Source organism: Sus scrofa, chromosome 1 (assembly GCF_054392235.1).
Source record: "Sus scrofa isolate SSC_HxYL_T2T_F1_AM1 chromosome 1, Sscrofa_HxYL_maternal_Yorkshire_Landrace_v2.0, whole genome shotgun sequence".
Classification (NCBI taxonomy): domain Eukaryota; kingdom Metazoa; phylum Chordata; class Mammalia; order Artiodactyla; family Suidae; genus Sus; species Sus scrofa.
In genome coordinates, this window is record NC_139383.1 from 275,089,251 (window position 1) to 275,098,718 (window position 9,468).

The following is a 9,468-nucleotide window of genomic DNA, read 5'->3' on the forward strand; positions in this document are numbered from 1 at the left end:
TTGCATGAGTAATGAGTAAGACCATCCTACAAGGGGGTAACTCTCAGCAATATAAATGAACAAATTACCACTCCATACCACTACCTAGATTACCTTGCAAATGTAAGACTGAACAAAAGATCCAGAAAAAGAATGCATAAGGTCTGAGGGCATTAATATGAACTTCCAAATCAGGAAAAGCTAAAATAACATATTTGTAAGACAGTAAGGATTATTTTACTATGAGAAGGAGAGAAGAGAAATGACTAACAGGATACACAAAAGGAGATTCAGCCCTGCTGGTAATAATGTATTCTGGGAATACATTAAATCCATCTAAATCTGGGAGGTGATACACAAGTGATTGGTTACTAATAATTTGGGGGGCATTATGCTAAGACAAATATGTCAGACAGAGGAAGGTGAACACTATATGACATCACACATGTGGAATTCAACAATACAATAAACAAGTGAACAAAACAAAAAAATCGGACTCACAGATATAAAGAACAAACTAGTGGTTACTGATAAGGAGGGAGTGAAGGGGGAGGGGAATGAGAGATACAAATTTTGGGGTAGGAGATTGTCTAAAAGATATATTGTACAGCACAGGGAAAATAGCCGATATTTTTTAACAACTGTATATGGAAAGAACTTTTAAATATTGCATTAAAAATTGTTCATAAAAAAAAATTCCTAGGGAACCATGAAAGACCAAGAATTGCCAAAACAATCCTGAGGAACAAAGAAACAGGAATCAAGACAGTATGGTACTGGTATCAGGCATACATACCAATGGAACAGAATAGAGAACCCAGAAATAATCCTAGATATCTATGGTGAATTAATCTTTGGCAGGGGAGGCAAGAATATAAAATGGGAAAAAGACAGTCTCTTCAGTAGATGGTGCTGGGAAAACTGGACAGCTGCATGTACATCAATGAAACTGGAACACACCCACATACCATGCACAATAATAAATTCTAAATCACTTAAAGACTTAAACATAAGACAAGAAACCATAAAACTCCTAGAAGAGAACATAGGTGGAACATTCTCTGACATCAACATTACAAATGTTTTCTTAGGTCAGTCTCCAAAAGCAATAGAAATAAAAACAAAAATAAAGCAATGGGACCTCCTTAAACTTATAAGCTTTTACATAGCAATGGAAACCAATTAAAAACACCAAAAAACAACCTACAGAATGGAAGAAAATAGTTTAGTTTCAAATGATGCAACCAACAAGGCTTTAATCTCCAATATATATAAACAGTCCATACAACTCAAGAACAAAAAAAAAAAACAAGAAAAAAAAAGCAATTGAAATATGGGCAGAGGCCCTGAATTGTCATTTCTCCAAAGAAGATTTTCCACTTTCCAATGGCCAACAGACAAAGGAAAAAATGTTCAACATCACTAATTATTAGAAAAAGGCAAATAAAATCTATAATGAGGCACTGCCTCACAATGGTCAAAATGGCTATCATTAATAAATCTACAAATAACAAAAGCTGCAGAGGGTGTGGAGAAAAAGAAACTCTTCTACACTGTTGGTGGGAATGTACGTCATAGAACCACTATGGAAAACAGCATGGAGGTACCTCAGAAAACTAAATATAGAAATACAATTTGACCTAGCAATCCCACTCCTGGGCATTTGACCAATAAAACTTACATTCAAAAAGACACATGCACTCCTATGTTCATTGCAGCATTAGTCGCAATAGCCAAGTCATGAAAACAACCTAAACATCCATCAATAGATAAAAGGATTAAGAAGATATGTTACACATACACAATGGAATACTACTCAGCCATAAAAAAAGAAAAATAATGTCAGTGGCAGCAACATGGTAAGAACTAGACCATACTAAGTGAAATAAATCAGAAAAGCGAAAGACAGATACCATATGTTATCACTTTTATGTGGCACCTAGTATATGGCACAAATGAACCTTTCCACAGAAAACTAACTCATGGACATAGAGAACAGACTTGTAGTTGCCAAGGGGGAGGGGGAGAGAGGAGGAAGAACTAGGAGTTTGGGGTTAGTACATCCAAAATATTGCATTTCCTGCTGTATAGCACAGCAGCGATATAAAATTACTTGTGATGAAACATGATGGAAGATACTATAAGAAAAATAATGTACATATATTTATAACCGGATCACTTTTCTGTACAGCAGAAATTGAGAGAACATTATAAATCATATATGATTTAAAATTTTTAGGATTTCCCACTGGGGCTCAGTGGTTAACAAATGCGACTAGGAACCATGAGGTTGCGGGTTCAATCCCTAGCCTCACTCAGTGGGTTAAGAATCCAGAATTGCCATGAGGTATGTAGATCATAGACATGGCTCAGAACCAGCATTGTTGTGGTTGTGGCGTAGGCCAGCAGCTACAGAACTGATTGGTCCCCTCGAATGGGAACCACCATATGCCCTGGGTGGGGTCCTAGAAAAGACAAAAAAGAAAAGTAAATATTTTTTTTAATATCAAGAAAATAAAAAAATAAAATTAAAAATTATAACCTGTCTTAGTGAAATTAATTATTAATAACAGATTGAACCATATGTTATTTAAGCTGAATGATAGGAGAATAGGCATTAATTTTATTAACATTATTAATAGACCATGAATGTTGCATATACTCAATTATATGTAGCATATATTTAAATAAGAACAAATGAACTAATCCAGAAATTTACTTTTATGAATAAATTATTAGGTATCTTTGGCCCAAGGTGAAATCTAAATATTATTCATATCTCAGTTCTCTGAGATCATTAAATAAGAATGTTTCCTCTTCTATATGACATTTAAAACAATGATTGTGACATCTGATCTTGTCTCTTTTTATTTTTTACTTATTTCCTGAGACCTAATGTATTTCACCCATGGGGACAGGACTAATTAGGAAGCATAGACGCCATGAACAGAGTGTGGACCTGTTCAGGGTTAATGCTGGGAGGATGGATCATGGCTACTCCTCACCTAGGAGAGAAACTAGGGTGCAGCCGTGGAGACCAGCTTGGTACATCTGAATGGAATTATCATGGATTTTGCTGGGACACAGGGGTACAAAATCCAGAGGGGACAGCTGGCACACTGGACAATTGTCCGATCTCATCTCTAAATAGCAGGTGTGGGAATGGGAATCAGCAGACACTGCCTGTGAAAAGGTGCAGGAGGCCAGCTCCAGCAGCCAGGGAGTGTACACTTTCCCAATAGGAGATGGACTTCATCAGCAAATGTACATAGTGAGACAGCCTCCTTGTCCTTTCTTTCAGGGCACTGGACTGCTCAAATTTTATTGGCATAAGTGGTTGATTATATAGACAGCTTTTCACTACAGATTACATCAGAGTGTTAAAAGTACATTGGTTAACTATTACATGGTATAACAGCTATACATCATGTTCTAAGATCTTTATCTTAACTAAATTTAGTGGGTATGATTTAAGGGCAATTAGGTACAATACATCATGTTTTAAGATCTTTATCTTAACTAAAGTTAGTGAGTACAATTTAAGGGCAATTAGGTACAATATATCATGTGGAAAGGAGGAGACTCAGTACAAATCATCCCATGGCCAGCCAGTCTTTACAATTTGAAGAGGTCACAGACACAGAATTTGGCATTCACAAATCTTATTTTTAGACTGGTGCTTATCTTTAAAGCATTACTGCAGGTAGACACTATAAGACAATGTAAACCAACTTAACTAGCTATCACTTAAAAGCATTTAAAATCAAGGACAAAACTCACAGCTAGGTTTCTTGGATAATATATGTCTAACTTCTATGAACCTCATTAAAGTCTTAACTCTAAAGTTTACTATATAACTAGTTAGTAGATAAACACTATGTTTTAACTAAGTTGGATTTAAATAGGGGAAAGTCCTTCAGGATGAAATTCTTATTATATTATTGTTGTAACTTTGTTAAACCACAAATTGCCACAGGAAAACAAGAATGGAAAATAAGAATAATAAGCAAATAATCAGGAAAGACTGAGGAAAACTGAATAACAAATAAAACAGGAAAGACTAGGTCATCCAAGAAACAATCCATGTTCTCCAGAAAAAAAACATGGAAATTGTTTTCCCAGGAAAGCCCTGATTCTTCCCTATCAACATCAAAATGAGAGCTGTGTAACCTGAGGCCTGCCCTCAGCTTGTACCCTACAGGCAGGCTTCAGCCTGACCTCAGTTTTGCACCATAAAGGCAGGCTTTTATCCTGACCAGAAGCCCACATTTGGCCTGCACCATTCAGGCAGGCTTTTATCCTTAGCAGAAGCCCACCTTCAGTTTGTACCATTCAGGTGAACTCCCTTCCCTGGTTAGGAACTTGCCTTCAGGTTTTTCTGCCATCAGGCAAGATACTTTTTTCAAGTCCTTGCATCTCAGCTCCCCGCAAAAAGGCAGCTCCTCCTGGCTCCTGAGCCTGGGACATCACCAAGTGACCTGAGTCTTCATCTCTCTGGTTGCTACACACAAGAAAGTGCTCTGTGTCTCCAGCCATGTCTTCCTGGGGAGACAATGGTACATTGAACCCAAGTTCCTTCATGCAAGTGTCACAGACCGAGGCTGGAGAGCACCTTCAGATGAGGACAGAGGCACAGGGAAGGGGACAGTAAGCAGAGTCTACCTAAGGCCACATGTGTGCAGGTACACTCAAATGCAAATACACATGCACAAACACAGCCCATGGAGCCTCTGCCTCTTCATTTTTGCCTTCTCTTCTATATACCTCTCTGACATATGTTTTCTGGATCTTCTGATCACCATGCAGGGCAGCTAGTCTGGGATTCATCACACCCCTGAAGGTACAGACTGAAGGCTTTGTGGAGAATGGGTCTCATACCACCCTTCCACGAGCCCCACCAGTGACCAGGACATAGCAGTTGTGCAATCACCAAGCATAATTCATTCTAAGTCCACTGGAAAAATCATGCTTCCCAGAATCTCTCTCAGCCGCAACACCATGTCAACACCACTAATTTACTCCTCTACTTCCACTTAAAGTTATCAAACTCATTCACATCCTTTATTTTTCATAAAATTTGATCCAGCAAATAACTCTCTGAGTTATTTATTCATATGATATAAGATGGAGGATCTTATGATTAGGTTATTTAACCCAGTATATTTGACTTGGTTTCCAGATGCCAAAATAAATCCTTTGTGATGGATATTTGAGTAGGGAGCAAACCTTTCCAGTGTGGAGCTGCTGGGCTGATGATACTGGTGATGATGGTGCTCATGATGATGCAGTGACCAGGGCCACAAAACAACACAACAGTTTTATTTTTAAAAGATGTTTAATGATGATAATAATTAAATATTTCAATTATTTAATGTTTTATTATTAAAATCTTTAAAAATAATTAATAATAATAAGAGGTCATATTTAATGAGTGCTTCATATTTGTCAGTTTTGATCTAAATATTATGTCATCATTATCAAATTTACTCCTCATAACCACTTTATACAGTGAATGCCAGCATTATTCTATCTGAGCCAATGAAGAAACTAAACCTGAAAAAGAAGTTTGTGACTTTCTCAAGATCTAATCAAGAGTAAAGAGGGGGGGAAATTGAAGACTCCAGAGGTATCTTATATTTTTACTCATGACCCTAAACAAACACGGCTACCACTGACTGATCACATTGTCCTCCAACACCATCACACAGGTCACTTAAATTCCACATCTTAATTGCACATCATGATTCATGAAGATACTGACACATGTTCCAGCCTTTGGCCTCCTCAACAATACTATCGGGTAGGGGTATTAGCTACATCTTACAGAAGAGAAAGGCAAATCTCAAAGGGAGTAAAACTTCCCCAATTGAAAAGGCACATGAGGAACAGAGCAGTAAGGCAGGTCACCCAGAGCTTTGTCACCACATCCTGTGTCCCATGTTCACACTTAATCACCAGTGACTAATAATGACAGTAACATTGCTGCCCTTGCTACCAGCCTACCCTCTACATACATTATTTCAGGAATGATGGCAGTGAGTCTATGAGGTATATACACATGGTACAAAATGAGAATCAGAGATTCAGTGGGAATTAACTAACAAAAGACAGATTGAGCATAAAGAGCACAACTGATTCCCACCCCATTTGCAGAGGCCAAAGCCCAGGTATTCAAACAAAAGATGAGGAGGAGGAAGTTGAAGAACAAAAATGAAATTGGTCTGCCTTTAATGATAACGTCCTTTTCAGTTTGCAGGGTTCTCCTAGGCACACATTCACAGGAGAGTCTTCAAAGGAAAGGGGGGCCAGAACATTGCCAGCACAGCTAGAGACCCCTAAGGCCCAGCAGTCTCATCTCTGAAGAGTCTATTCTTTCTTCCATCTCCCCTGATATGAGCACACACACAGAGAGACACACACACACACCAACTCACACACACTCACACATACACATAGATACTGATATTGCACAATAAATCCTAGTATATACAAGAATTCAAAGGTGAGCATAGCAATAAGAAATTGAAATGAGAATTCTCTAACTCCTTTTAAGGGAAGTAAATGGGAAACATTTTTCTAGAGGAACCTCTGTCCAGTTTCATTCAGAACATCCATGGGGAAAACTTGCCACATTGCAGGAGTCCAGACCTCAAACTACATTCTAACCTGATGCTTCCTTATCAGAGTCCACTGTCCTCCTATTTGAACATGTTGAAACTCAGTAGTTACACATACTAGTGAATCTTTGTGACCTTTTCAAGTGATAGAGAAAAATAGATCAAAGTCCCTGGACTCTGTAATATTGATAGCCTATCTTTATTTGAGGAATATTCTGCTCTAATTCCTCTAATTTAGAAGGAAATTAGAAAATGATCCAGCATCTCTGACTTCCTGCTCCTGGGCATCTCTCCATACCCAGACCAGCAGCCTCTCCTGTTTGGGCTTTTCCTGGCCATGTACATAGTCACTGTGCTGGGGAACTTGCTCATCATCCTGGCCATGGGCTTTGACCTTCACCTCTATACCCCATGTACTTCTTCCTGGCCAACCTGTCCTTCATTGACACCTGCTTCTCCTGCACCATTGTCCCCAAGGTGCTGGTCAACATACAGACACAGCACCACACCATTTCCTACACTGGGTGCCTCAAGTAGAGATACTTCTTCATGGCATTAACCCTGCTGCATGACTTCCTGCTGACTGTAATGGCATATGACTTCTACATGGCAATCTGCCTCTCTCTTCACTACACAAATATCATGTGTGCCCAGAGCTGCCTGCTACTGGTCACAACATCCTGGGTCTGCACCAACCTCCTTGCCTTCTCATCTACTCTCCTCATGTCTCAGTTCTCCTTCTGTGCCTCCCTTTCCATCCTACAATTCTTCTGCAATTTTCTCCCACTCCTCCACCTTGCCTGCTCAGACATCCACATCTTTCAGGTCATGATGTTTGCAAAGGCAGCATTGCTCAGGTGTTGTCCCTCTCACCTATGTCATGGTCTCAAGCCCACTTCATCCACACCATCCTCAGAATCCTCTCTCCTGGGGGAAAGCACAAACTCTTCTCTATCTGTGGCAGTCATCTGACAGTCATCACACTCTCCTCTATGCAACCCTCTTTCTGGTGTATTTACATCCCTCATCCTCCTACCCTGCAGACACTGGGATGGTAGCTTTTGTGATATATACAGTGGTCATGCCCATGCTGAACCTCTTTATCTACCTCCTGAGGAACAGGGGCATGAAAGAGGCCTTGTGGAGACTTGCTGGGTGTGGAAGATATTCCACCCCGTAAAAAGTCCTTCCCTAAAGTAAAGGCCCAGACTTTCAATGTACCATTTTCCCTCATTCAAGACAGGATGGACACTTTGCCTTCCAAGCGAATACAAGCAAATGAAGACTGAGACTTTTGCAGGGCTGAAATAGGGCCAATTGACCAAGGTCAGAACTGCAGTCTGTAGAGAGGGAATGAAGAGCAGTCCCTAGTGGGTGACCAGATGTGTGGGTATATGGATTCAGGCAGATTCAACCCAGAGTTTGGAATATCAAAAATGCCAGCAAACAGTTGGCTTCTAGAAGGACTCTCAATAGAAGCACAATGTAGGTCTATAAATTCATCTGCAAGAGCCACAAATTCTGGCAAGATTTAGGCATGTCAAGACCTCAGCCAACTCATTGGTCTCTGGAACCAATTCTGACCCTGCCTCAGAAGAAACTCACTCATGGGGACTGGCATAAGCATGGAGACTACCACACTAAGTATACAGAATCTGTGTGTGGCCTGGGAGGGCCGCAATAGTCTATAAAAGGAAACAAAGATGAAGAGATGTGTCCAAGATCACATATCTGGGCTGAGATTTTTGTCTCTGGTAAGCGATTTTGATTGCCATGAGCTGTGGTGTAGGTCACAGATGCAGCTCGGATCTGGCATTGCTCTGGTACACGTAGGCTGGTGGCTACAGCTCCAACTGGACCCCTAGCCTGGGAACCTCCATATGCTGCAGGAGTGGCCCTAGAAAAGGCAAACAAAAGACAAAAAATTGAGAGATACAGCTGCCAGACTACACCACAGATACAGCAATGTGGAATCCAAACCTCATCTGTGACCTGTACCACAGCTCACAGCAATGCCTGATCCTTAACTAACTGAGCAAGGCCAGGGATTGAACCCACAACCTCATGGTTCCTAGTTGGATTCATTTCTGCTGCACCACAATGGGAAATCCCTGTAAATATATTTTGTTTATTCTTCTTAATAATTTATTCATGATGCTTCACTCTTTTAAAGACTTGTGTAAGTTCTCTTTATATTAAATATTTTAAACTTTGCACTCTCACACTCCTAGTGCAATCTTTCCCCAGTCACCTTTCATCCTTCAGTTTTCTTTTTGATTTGTTGACCTAAATGGGTTTTTAGTTTACAAAAAAATGAAACCTATAAAAAAATTCCTTCTTGTGACTCTTCTGCTAGTATTATCATCGGAAATCCTTCTCTGGGTAGAGTTCATGTGAAAAATAAATTGTTTTTGTTTTTTTTTCATTTTAGTAAGATGTGTTATATTTTAAGAAGAGTCTTACTGATATATAATTCATCTACCATAAAATTCATTTTAAACTCCATAATTAAGTGGCTTTTAGTATGTGGTGTATTATTTATTTATTTATTGGCTGCACCCACAGCATGCATAAGTTCCTAGTTCAGGCATCAAACCTATGGCACAGTAGTGACCTGAGCCACAGCAGGGACAACACTGGATCCTCAAGCTACTCTACCACCAGGGAATTCAAGTATGTTATTTTTCTTTTTACTGAAAAAATACATGACTTTTAGAATGATATTACATATTTAAGTGGCTCTCCTCCTTACACATCTCACTCTCTTCCAGAATTTCATGGAACTTCCCTCGTGGTGCAGGGAGTTAACTATCCAGCTTTGCCACAGCTGTGGTACAGGTTATAATTACAACACAGGTTCAGTCCTTGGCTT

General features: G+C 39.6%; 1 pseudogene; it reads left to right on the forward strand.

The window, feature by feature from the left end:
- Window positions 1-2,921: 2,921 nt before the first annotated feature.
- Window positions 2,922-7,776, forward strand: LOC110258947 (olfactory receptor 1N1-like; annotated as a pseudogene).
- Window positions 7,777-9,468: the final 1,692 nt, after the last annotated feature.